At 46.1% G+C, this 12006-nt stretch overlaps 1 protein-coding gene across 1 annotated transcript in view; it reads right to left on the reverse strand.

The window, feature by feature from the left end:
- Positions 1 to 11517, reverse strand: part of FHL3 (four and a half LIM domains 3) — a 242241-nt gene extending 230724 nt beyond the window's left edge. Inside the window, exons 1-2 of the mRNA XM_085647873.1 lie at positions 11402 to 11517; positions 10194 to 10233 (exon numbers count right to left, since the gene is read on the reverse strand). The gene's annotated coding sequence lies outside the window, so the exon portion shown is untranslated. The remainder of the gene's footprint in view (positions 1 to 10193; positions 10234 to 11401) is intronic.
- Between the last annotated feature and the right edge of the window lie 489 nt (positions 11518 to 12006).

A 12006-nucleotide genomic window follows, 5' to 3' on the forward strand; every position in this document is an offset into this window, starting at 1 on the left:
CCTTAATTGGTGCTATAAGCGCCGGTGCTGAGGATTAGGTACCGGTGCTGAGCTCCTGAAAGCACCGGCTCAAATTAAGCACAAATGTGTGTCTGAGTCACTCAGACTTGGCAAAGCCACCAACCAATGTCTTGCCACAGCAGCACCGGCCCCACACCAAGAGAGGTACACCAAAGCATGCTCTGCATCCCTATTGGATCACTGCTAACAGTTTCATGTATTCTATGCCTGAGATGCCAATCAGTGTCGGACTGGCCTATAGGTCAATCAGGCAGCACTTGATGGGCTGGTCTGACTCCAGAGTGTGAGGGACGTTTTTTTGCGGTTCGTGGGCCTGATTTATGATCTGGTGGGTTGTTTTTTACTGTTGATTTCCCTGATATTGCCACAAACATTGCCTGTAAGCACAAATGCCTGCAGCCTCTGCTACCTTACCAAATACCTATACAGCTTGTCCTTACAAGTTCAAAGCTGACCCGAAATGCAAACGTGGGCCACTTTTTTAGCTGTTTGATTCACTAATGGGGGCCACTTTTATTTTGATGCCAGAGCCAATTTCTGTTCCAGTCCAGGCCTGATGCCAATATGTGCTAAAACCGAGCGTGGACAGGTCTGTGAGACAGCAAAGAAAACTGGGGTACCCTATTTACACAATACACAGGGATGGTTTCTGGACTCAAAAAACTGCGCTCCTAGGGAATCAATGCAAATCTGGTTGTATTCAGCTTGCAGGGCAGTCACCAACTACAGGCTCTAATCCTACATTGGCTGTACGGGGTATGGGAATACCAGGGATACAGGCAACTAATAGAATAAAGCGCGACCGGCTGGTTTTTGTCCAGTTTCATGAGACTGCGAGGGGTGTGACGTGGAATTAGTAGATGACGCAAATACCCAAATGGGTGTCCCACCCCTAAACTGCATTCTGCAGGGCACGAAGCAGCAAGCAAAATCTATGGGTTTAAACTGAAAAGGTTGCCCATGCTCTACTCCATACCCGCTGGGTTACTGTACCAATGGCCCACGGCGCCATTTTGTTGAAACCATTCTATACAGCACTTGCGCCTATGTCTGCACCATGCACTGAAAGGGCTGAAAGGCAGGGGTTGTAAAATGAATTTGATGATTATATATCCAATGGATGGCAGCATTTGCTGGCCCTGCTGCATGAACAGGATGGTGTAACTGAACCAGGCCTTTCACTGCTAGGCGCCGCCACATTGCTGGCAGCAGAAAGGGCGCCATGCTTTCACAGAGCTCACACTGTCCCACCTAGAATGGTGTGTGAAGGCGTACATCCTTGTCTTCGTCTTCAAATGGGAGTTTTCACTGGTTTGCTTTTCTGATTATAAAGGCAGCTCGGACTACCAGAATGCAAGATTAAAATCCGAGTAAATGATCGACCTATACCTAACAACCTGAGTTCCCCATGGAGGAAAAGGGCTAGATGGTAAAGCATTTTTGCGATCGGAAACGGGCCCATTTTGCAACTTCTAAAAAAATTTTTGGAAAGTACAAACACCGAATTGCAATTGGGTAACTTGTCACCGAATCACAATTTGGGTTTGCGAACAAAAAAACAGAATCACTAATTGGAATGGCGTTTTATTTTGCCTCATCAAACACTGACTGAGAGCAAGAGAGGAAGAGTTAGAGGGAATTGCAGAGGGAAAAAGCAGGAACCTGCTGGAGTGAAATAAAAGGAGCAGAGTGTGTTTAAAAGTGGCTGCAGGAGCAAGGAGGCAGATCAAGACTACACGTCCTCAGTATTCCATGTGCCCTCATTTAAAAGCACCAGCCTTTGGTTTCTGAGCACAACTTTGGGCACCAGCATTCATTCCATTACAAATTCAGCACAGGAGGGATGGGAGAACAGGGCAGGAGGGATGGGGGCAACCAGCTAAGGGGCCGGAGGGACAACACCAACACGCAAAAGTGCGGGCGGAAGAGACGATGGCAATAACACAGTAGGGAGGGGCAAGAGGGACAGAGCAGAAAGCATCGGGCAAGAGGAGGCGGGAGGGAAGGTTGCAACCAGCAACCGGGTGAAAAGGACAGGGGCATAAGCACCAGGGAAGGATGTTGCAACAAGCAATGTGCAGAACAGTGGCAACAAACAACAGCATGGGAGTGAGGTGCTGCGACTGAGGGAGCGGGAGCAACACGATTCAAGGCAGGAGGGACAGGGCAACAAGCTTTGACGTAGGAGTGGCTGTGGCAATGAGGTGGGAGGGACGGCAGCAACAATGCAGAAGGGGGATAAGCAAGCAATGTCACATGAGTGGGGAAGGGTGGCATAATGATGGGGGAAAGCAACAGGAAAAAAAATACCTCAATAAGAGCGGAAGGACACTAATAAAGAAATTAACCAGTACTTGGTCCATGCTTCATCAAAGGGACAAACACACAAAGGGTAAGTGACACCAGCAGGTGCTGACCAATAAGAAGCAAGGAAACGAATGACGATGAAGCCAATCAATGGTGAGTAACAGGTGGCCTTTAAGCCAGAGACGTTTTAAGGCATGGGCAAATTGGGCAGCTGCTCAGGGCTCCCTGTGAGAGGGAACTTTCTCTCACTTTTACTTCTGTCAATTCTATTCCTCTACCCAACAGTCACTACTACTCTGGCTACCTCTACCCCTGATTCTCTCTATCTATCCAGTGTCCTCATAAGGATTTTTTGGGTCCAGGCAAGACATTTCAGCTGCTTTTGTGTGACCCAGTTAAAGTTTAACTAATAGTTTAGTATTGTTTGGCATTATGTTCTCTAGAATTAGCAGTAGATAATATAGATAGATAAAATGTGTTTAGTGTTGGGATCCCTAAAACAGGTCCTGCCTGGGCCCCCCTCCCCAGATCCTGAAGATGACGCTGCTCTAAGCCCCCTTAAAGTTAAGCTAACAAAGCATGTGCTGCCTCGGAGGAGGCATAAAAAGTTAGGCAGATAGTTTAGTACTTGGGGTAGGCCGAGAGTTAAGTTTAAGGTGAATGTCGACATTAGGGTGAGGGCTAGGATTTGGGAAATGCATAGGGTTAAGGTTGCAGAATGGTTTAGGGGTTACAGAAAAAGTTAAGATGTGAGACAGAGTTGGGTTTAGGATGATTAGATTAAATGCGATGAAAAGGATTAGTTTATGGGTTACAGTCAGGGCTTTAAGTGTTTAAGTGGGCCGAGTCTCGCCGGGTCTGAGCACCTGCAGTGTTTTTAAAGGGGGCCTCAAACGGGTCTTTATCAGGCTCCGTTTTGTGCCCTAGCACAGGTGGTCCGTTTTTTTTCCCGGACTGCAGTGACAGCAGGCACATGGATGTGCCATGCTTACACTCCTCACTTCTCACTAGTGGATAAGTCAGGGTATGACGTCATGCCAGGAAAGCGTTGTAGGGGAAGGGAAATCCTTTAAAGAGAGTCATTTTGTCTCTTGATTTCCCTTCTCTTTTTGGAACTCAGGAGCAGCAACATTGCCGTGGTGTTACCAGGGCTTTAAGTCAAAGCTTTTTTTATGTTTGAAAAGCTTTATTTCAGAAAAATATTAGTACAAAGATATCAGCAACAGTGCAAAAACAGTCCAATGGTATGAAAAAGCCAACATCATAAACAATGAGCAAAAGCATTTTTAATATTATATACAAGCCACAGTTGCTGCTTATTTATCTTCTGCAACTAAAGACCATTGACAAAGCCAATAGTCATGACTTGTTGTAGATATGATGTAACTTGTGTCATATATCTGGATGCAATGGCAAAAACAGCAAAATACAAGTGGGGCAGCACACTGCTGAGCACAAACTTTTAGCCTATGTGTTTTAAGCCACGCCCTTAATTATACTGGCCACGCCCCTTTGAGAGACCCCCCCAGTTTTTTCATCCCACTTAAAGCCCTAGTTACAGTTAAGGGTAAAGGAAACGGTTGAAAACACTTCAATGCAAATAACTCACATTGATGCTGATTTCAATGGAAAAAGGCAATTTTCAAGTATTTCCAAAATAAACTTTTAATAACAGCAAAATGCTCTGCTCACCAGTTCAGTCAAACTCTACACATGCAAATTGGTGGCCACATGTCCCATCGTAAAGTGACTTGACTTTATAGTACACCGAGCTAAAAAAGAAATTAAAGACCTAGTTGATCTCAGTTCAGAGCATGCCTAGAATTCCTTCAGCACATATGGATAGTTTCCTGGTCACACTTCCACCAAGCATTAACAAAGCAAATAGTCTCTTGTCTTTAGAACCTACTGACTTAGCATTCCCAATGTTGTGCAGAAAAGTTAAAGAGGGAAAACCTCTAGACAACTGATATAAAGTGGTTGGGGGCAGTAGCGGTTGGCAGGGAATGAGGGTGGAGGGGTGGACGAGGCGAAATAAAAAACAACAATACTTAACTCCTCCGCCGGCTGCGTCTCTCCTCTGCTTCTCTAGTTAGTCTCGGAACCAGGAAGCACCCAGGCTCCTGCAGCACTGTGATTGGTTTGAGCACCTCGGATTGGCACTCAGATAGGGAATGGGGGCCTGGGCATTTAATCCCACCAGGTTGCGTAATGCAGCCTGGTGGGGAACATGCAAAGTGCGCATGACTGTTTAGCAGATTCAAGACGGCCCAATTTGGCAACTGCTAAGCAGTGAGACAATCAATTTGGGAAGAACAAATAAACTGTTGAAAACAGTGTAATTTCGGCATACTTTGGGAAACTTTAGTCTCAAACAAGGAAGCACTACTTGGTGAGTCAGGCCCATCTTGACAAACAGCTGGAAAGAAACTGAAAAAAAACTCTAGGAGTGATGGAAAAGTAATCCTTGGGACATGGGGCCAGTTGACAACTACTTAAAAAACAAACAGAAGAAACCCACCAGTTACGTATCGTCAAATTAACAGACAGAGGTCTTGCTTGGTTTTAAGAGCTGTTGCAGGAGCCGAGCCATGAAAATATTTGTTATGTAAAATCATGCAACAAATGTGAAAATATGATCAAGTATCTTTAAAATTCAAGAAAGTATGTATTTAACATGCAGAAGCATTTCAGCTTAGTACATTATATTACCGAAACCAGAGGTATTTATTAAAAGTGATCGTTTTCAAACATGACCTTGGATATATTTGTGCCCCTAGGCCCGCACTATCACAGTGGATTAGTGTGCTAAGAGACAAGCCAGTTGGCATGTATACCCTAAATGTAGCCTAGATTTATATTATAGCTGGAGTAATGTAGTCTATTAAATAAAACAAGAGGTTGTTGGTTAACGAACATCCTGAACTTATGTATTTGAAGGGACTCTCATATGAAATAATGAAGAAAAACGAGTCAGAATTTAAAATATTTACCTAGGATTACACAATTTGCAAGCAGGGCAGCCAGGATTGATCAAAGGTTTTCTTGTTTTACATTGTGCAGTTCAGCAACTAGATGGATATCCTTTTCTGTCTCCCGTTTAATATAAAAGATCAATGCTTTGTCTTCAATTCCTGGAGAATGGGGGTAGAGCGAGGTTGCAGGCAGAAGCCACATACGAGCTTGGCTCGTGTGTCCCAATAGACCTCGAGCTGAGCAGAATGAGGCTTCTGGCTCGAGCTTTCATTGGCTCGACCACCTGCACTGTCTCATCAGGCACATTCTGAGCACTCACAGCAAACCTGGCTCTGGCAGTGGCGTTTCTGAAGAACTAAAATAGCCAGGGAAACAGTGAATAAGCCCAGACAAGTCGGAAAGAGCAGTCAGAAGGAAAACGAGATGAGGCATTCTTACACGTCGTAAACCACCAGCATAAGGCAGCGCCCTCTAGAGGCAGTCTTTCAGCACTGCACCCTGTTCTCGAGTGACAGTGCTACAACCACAGCAGATATTACACACTTACAAGAACTAAATAGTCTTGTGCACGACATTGTCCGTTACTGAATGGAGTAATGATATCAACAACAGGTCGTGTTAATTTATTGTGAACTGCAGATTTAAACAAGCATTTGCAATGCAACAGGTCGCGCATTTTCCAGAGTTTGAGCTATTGGCATTGTAACTGACAATGCATTTTATTTATGTGATGTTTTTGAAACAGATAAATAAAAGGCATTGTCATTTACAATGCCAATAGCTGAAACTCTCGCAAATGCAAGACCTATTGGATTGCAAATGTCTTTGTGCTTTTAAATTTTTTAACGCGTTAGGATAGAGCGTGTACTGCCGCAGTCAGGACAAAGATATTTGAGAAAATAGTGCTCGGAGGCTGTAATTAAAGCCAACCGCGTAACAGAGCACATAACAGGGGTTTCACCATGGGAGGTTACAATAAGAGAGATGGCGGTACTAAGGAGAGGCTACTAAGCCTATTGACCAATGACCAGCCACAGTTTACAGTGGAAAATGACACAAGCCAATGAAAAATATGGGCGGAGAGTGGGCTGAGCTTCAAGTCCCTACCTGAATACAGCATGCCTTGCAGCGCATGCACTACCCAGGCTCAACCTAAACAACAAACGGAAGGCTATAAAAGTAGGAGAAATAATTCACCTGAAACAAAATGACTGTGTTCCTGTTGACATTTTTTGCTAACCAGCTTAGACCGAAACTGCCTATTTGACTTGGACAGTAGTCCAAAGTTGGTGCACCCCTCTGAATCACAAGATTGGTCCAGGACCTCACACTGTCAGACACATGCCTAGGCCTCTGCACAGACTACATTAGCATGTTGCCAAGGCTAAACTAGAAGTCAGGATACCACAAAACACATTTTGACGTTCAGGCCTAGGGCACATGGCTGAACACCATGCAAGAGACATTCCTGTTCCAAAAGAAATCAATCGCCAGAGTTTTGTGCCTATCAAAATACTTCATCTAGCATGAAGACAAATCAAAATAGTGCTTGCTTTCTACAGTGTACAAGATTACCTAAAAGCCTCACCCAACTGTATTTTAAAACCCTGCATGAAAGTTTGACCTTGACTCGAACTTTTTAATTATTCCCTCTTCTTTGTTTTGACTCTTCTTACATCCATGCTCTACATGCCTCCTCTCCGAGTGCAACTTCCTCTCCTTTATTGTATTTCTGAAAATTGCCTACAACTCATTTCACACACCACGGTCTCCCCTTCTTTGAAACCATATTCATGCAAACTATCCACTGGATTAACCTTCAACTTTGGCTTTCGAACCAATTCACTTCAATGCTTCGCCAGGTGCAATACACACAATATAAATCCAGTTACATTACAATATAATAGCAAACAACAAGCACTGGCAAAGCCAATAGTTGTTGCCGTGGCACGCCAGTGCTATGGTTGTTTTATTATTTTTACTACACCAAGGTTATACCATAAAAATAACCAAAAGGAAAATATCCCACCACCTAAAGGTGGCAGCCATATGGTTGCAATAAAAATGTTGAACTAAAAAATGAAAAAAAATACTGATGTGGCTGTTTTACTATTTTATTACCTTAAAAAAACACTTTTGGTTGCCCTGGACATTTTAGTGTTATTATTGTCTGTGAAGAAGTCAAGAATAAAATACGATCTAACTAAACACTCATATTGCAGGCAAGTACAATTTTATAATGTCATTTAACCACTTCATAACAATAACTATAAACAGGAAATGTAATATAAATTGCCATCTAACTGGGCACCCGAAGTGCAGACAAAGTAAATAGCCAGTATTTACAACTAACGTAAAAAATGAATAAATAAATGAAAAGTATACTTTGAACCAGCATTGTCACTCAACATAAAGGAACTATTTTTAGGCGGATGTGAACAACGAGCATGTATACATGCTTTGCTCAGTCACTTAAAGTGGTGGAGTCAATGTGTGAAGCAAGCAGGCTTACCCACTGCAACTTGCATGGGGGCGGAAGTAAAATGTGAATGTCAAATTGACAGTCCATGGATGAAGCTCTTCTCTGTATGCATATTATGTATGTGTTTTTTTTTTTTAACCAATAGCCTGGCAACTCAGCTAAAACTGTCTCGAAGGCCAGACCTAGAAAGTGACTTAATGAGTAAATGAACACATTATATATCTCACACAGAATGTTTTCTTTCATGCACGATGTTATACTGACAACACAACATGTCCGACATCAGGCATCTGTGCACCTTCGTGGGATGGTGAAATACAGCAAAGTCTTACTGCTCGCTACCCTCGAGACAAAACACAGTGCTCTGAATGTTTCCATTTTTTTATGGATGAGAGCTAATATGAAACTGATGACATCACGGGAAGTGATATAATACAGCACTTGGCATTGATGACGTCAAGGGAAGCCACAATTGTAAAATGTAAAAAGAAATATCTAAAATGAATAATACACCAAAATCTAACCAAACATGACTCCAAAACCTCAGTAGAGTAGGTAAGGAAAGAAACTGCACCCGGATAGATATGAAGTCACTCACTGGAGGCCATCTGTGGCTGTACCGAGACAGGCTCACACAGGCCGGGCTGATGACGGGGCCGTGGCAGGTCACTCAAGGTCTGAGCAGTGCACATGGGCCCTCATCTGTGGCGGCAGCTGCCTAAGTGACCGATTGGTCAAACGGACTCATGACGTGGATACCACACAGGAGTCCCAAGCTCCGACCACTGGACTACGACTGGCTTTCTCGTGCCTACTCCTGCACCGCTGCAGTCACACGTTGTTGACCTGCTCAGGCTGCAGCTAAATGTTTGAACATATTAAGATGACGTATGCTCACCACATGCACAGTACAATGAGTTTATGCGGCCTCCGGCTACGTCTGGCTGGCAATCTGCGCTCTTCCGCAAGCCAGCACGGCTGCGGGTTCAGGTCACAATGCTCAACTGTGTGTGTGTGTGAATCGTTCCTCTTAGTATGACAGCTGCATCTCACTGTTCTCGCGCGCCGGTGCGCAAGACTTTGTCTCTGAAAACACAGCCCAAAGTCTCCAGCAAACTCACACGCATAGTGCCATACAGGACTGTTGTAACAGAATAAAGACTGATACGTGGTGCGAAGTTCTATAAGATTTATTAATCCAGAGACCCACGAGCCGCTCACCCTCAATCCATACACTGATGAGAACCATCACGAAGCACTACATTGCACAAACCATACTGTGTGGAGAGGCCCTTCGGGATTTCTGAGGGCGGCATGGGGCCAGACAGAAGGATTTCTGAGGGCGGCATGGGGCCAGACAGAAGGCAGTAATGTGCTAAACAAACTGCCACAAACCTAAGCAGAGTCATCATGTAGGTTGAGACAGGCACAGAGCTGGAGACCACATGTGCACCCCCTTTCTGACAAGGCAGGCCTTTCATGGTTGACAGATTGCAGGTTTAATACATTTCCCTGAAATCTTCACTAGACACGGCACGTGGTCACTGTTTTTTAAGCTATGAAGAGATCTTGATAATATAGAGGACAACGCCTGCACTTTTAAGTGAGTTTCTGTCAAAGCAGCTGAAATGCTGCAAACTTTGCTCAAACGGTGCCTTCTGGAGATCTATCTTGCACTAATGCACTATAAAAAAGTTCCTTCAGTCCTTCACGGAAAATGGTCTCGGGTTGCTACTGACACTTTTTTAGGAAATCCACATTTCCCTACTGTGACTCGAAATGGAAGTTATTTACAGACAGTGGTTATCATAAAAATCAGCTGTGGGTCCTGTCCTCATGGCCACATACACCTCTGATATGGAAGCATCAGCACGAGAATGAAATGGCTACAGGAGCGGGTGCTTTATAATGAAATGTGTCCTTTAATCTGTGGAAAGGAACGTGTGGACGCGGGTTCTTGCAAATAACATGTTTTCTTAGGCTACATCTATTTCTACTGGCATGGATTAAATACCTTCATATTTACAGATATAGGAAGACATATGCGGCATACAAGGTAAACGCATTAAGATGCAGTAATGCCACCGAGGGGGTTCTGGTAACACAATAAAAACACAAAATATAGAATCATGTTTACATTAAAATACACATATTTGCACGTTTTAGGGTTTTTAGATATATTTAATCGGTCAATAAAAACTACGATGTACTTTCACATTTCTGATTCAAAAACAAACAAAATAATCACATTTTCATGCCCCACCCATCCCTCCGAACTGGCCTGCACACCAGAGGATACAGTTTTCTGGGCGGTAAGAGATGGTTTTGGTCCTTAGAGAGCTATATCTGAATGGTCTTACTCATTCATTCACTCACTCACGCTGTCTGAGGGTTTCCCGGGGCTTACCTGTGCTTGTCGCCTCTGATCCCTGGACTGGCGTGAAGGGCTGTGGAGAGAACCTGGGGTTACTGAAGCTCGGCAGCAGTGCGCGCCCCCCTCGCCCAGCAGTGGGATTCCAAAAGTCAATGTGTCCTAACCCCCAGCTGTGCCGCTTTCACCAACAGGTGTCCTTCCCAGCTGTGCCAGTCGTGCACCCAAACTCACTTCTCGGCACTGGCAGACTCAGTCTTAGAGACCAGTGTGCCATTCTTGCCCCAACTCCCAGGGTATCCCCGCTCTCAGCCCCGCCCCCTAAGCAGCCTCCCTGCAGCTGTCATGCCGGTCACCAGCCCTGGCTCTCTTTATTGCACCCAGTCCCACGGCCTCCGAGTCACTCGCCTTATTCACTACTAGGCGAGACCCCCAACGCCCCCAAACTCCGTCCTGCAACCTCCATGTAACTGTTCGTCTGCAATACCCATCTGCTGTTTCTCTCAGCACCACAGTGTTTTAATTTCTCACTTCAGAAATACCACCCCGTTTACTCCTGGGCACCAGCAACACCAGCCCGTTTACTACTTTGCCACAGCAATGCCACCCGTTTACTTCTGTGCCACAGCAATACCACCCGTTTACTCCTCTGCCACAGCAATGCCACCCCGTTTACCCCTGTGCCCCAGCAACACCAGACAGTTTACTCCTGTGTCCCTCAGAAACACCACGTTTACTCTTGTACAACAGCAATTCCACCTCGTGTACTCCTGGGCCCTAGCAACACCAGCCTGTTTACTCCTTTGCCACAGCAATGCCACCCGTTTATTCCTGTGCCACAGCAATGCCACCCGTTTACCCCTGTGCCACAGCCATACCACTCGTTTACTTCTGTGCAACAGCAATACCGCCCGTTTACTCCTGAGCCCCACTAACACCAGCCCGTTTACTCCTTTGCCACAGCAATGCCACCCGTTTACTCCTGTGCCCCAGCAACACCAGCCCGTTTACTTCTGTGCCCCCAGCAGCAGCACCCCATTTGCCCCCTCTCCGTTCCTTATAATCAGTGTTTCATGAGGGAGCGTCAGTTCTCTTCATTCCTCTCTCTTCTCCTACAGCGCAGCCGCCCCTTCAGTTTCTGCACAGTTTCAGCACCCCCCCACGCTCACCCCAGTACCACAAGCCCCTCGTACCCCCAATGCACCCCAGAGCCCGCCCCCAGTCCCTGGCACTGCCTCACTGACCCCGCAGGAGCTCTCCGGGCGCAGGCTGGTCTCAGGGGCAGCGCGGAGTAACGCTGAACACGAAAAAACAGCACAGTACAGAGGAAGTGTGACTGAGTCACAGACCCCTCCCTGCGCCCCAAGGTAGATTACATTACGGTGCCCAAGCCCCTCCCTCTGGGGGGGGGAGTCCAAGGAGCTGGGGGCGGAGCCAGCAGCAGGGGCAGGACTTAGTACCTGCAGGGCACGTGAACGTACAATATGTGCTATTGTGCCAGCAGTCCCGCCGCGCGCTGCTCCGGTGCTCGGTGTCTGCGGAATATAATGGTCCTGCAACCGATCCTCATAAGTCCCACTAGATCCAGGATAAGCGACCGCGGCCTCACAGAATTCTCACAGTCTAATTGCGTTCACATCGAGAAACCTCCCTCAGTGGCTTAACGAAACTTGAGGGGGCCCCCTACAGGGTACGTGGAGGGGCCCCCTCCAAACGTAATCTGGAGCTCTCCAGCTGAAGTGCGGTGCTGAGGGGGCCCCCAACCTCTTGGGGACCCCCGCACCGCGGGGGATGCGGAGACGCGGGGATGCGGGGGTTCCCAAGAGGGAGGATGCGCCCCTGACCTCCC

Source organism: Triturus cristatus, chromosome 3_2 (assembly GCF_964204655.1).
Source record: "Triturus cristatus chromosome 3_2, aTriCri1.1, whole genome shotgun sequence".
Taxonomy (NCBI): domain Eukaryota; kingdom Metazoa; phylum Chordata; class Amphibia; order Caudata; family Salamandridae; genus Triturus; species Triturus cristatus.